Source organism: Sinocyclocheilus anshuiensis, unplaced genomic scaffold (assembly GCF_001515605.1).
Source record: "Sinocyclocheilus anshuiensis isolate Anshui unplaced genomic scaffold, SAMN03320099.WGS_v1.1 scaffold17410, whole genome shotgun sequence".
Taxonomy (NCBI): Eukaryota; Metazoa; Chordata; class Actinopteri; order Cypriniformes; family Cyprinidae; genus Sinocyclocheilus; species Sinocyclocheilus anshuiensis.
In genome coordinates this window covers 1-315 of record NW_015555152.1, presented here as the reverse complement: position 1 = coordinate 315, position 315 = coordinate 1, and the positions used below count along the sequence as shown (strand labels likewise).

The following is a 315-nucleotide window of genomic DNA, read 5'->3' as shown; positions in this document are numbered from 1 at the left end:
GTGTGTTTCACGTGTTTGCGATTGTGCAGTACTGTAGTTCAGATGTGTGTTTCGCGTGTTTGCGATTGTGCAGTGCTGTAGTTCAGGTGTGTTTCGCGTGTTTGCGATTGTGCAGTGCTGTAGTTCAGGTGTGTTTCGCGTGTTTGCGATTGTGCTGTGCTGTAGTTCAGATGTGTGTTTCACGTGTTTCCGATTGTGCAGTGCTGTAGTTCAGGTGTTTTTCACGTGTTTGCGATTGTGCAGTGGTGTAGTTCAGGTGTGTGTTTCACGTATTTATGATTGTGCAGTGCTGTAGTTCAGGTGTGTGTTTCACGT

At 46.3% G+C, this 315-nt stretch overlaps 1 long non-coding RNA gene across 1 annotated transcript in view; it reads left to right on the top strand.

Moving 5' to 3' along the window:
* The window catches only part of LOC107671574 (uncharacterized), an 888-nt gene extending 575 nt beyond the window's left edge, over positions 1–313 (top strand). Inside the window, exon 3 of the long non-coding RNA XR_001632218.1 lies at positions 257–313. This is a non-coding gene — a long non-coding RNA (uncharacterized LOC107671574). The remainder of the gene's footprint in view (positions 1–256) is intronic.
* Positions 314–315: the final 2 nt, after the last annotated feature.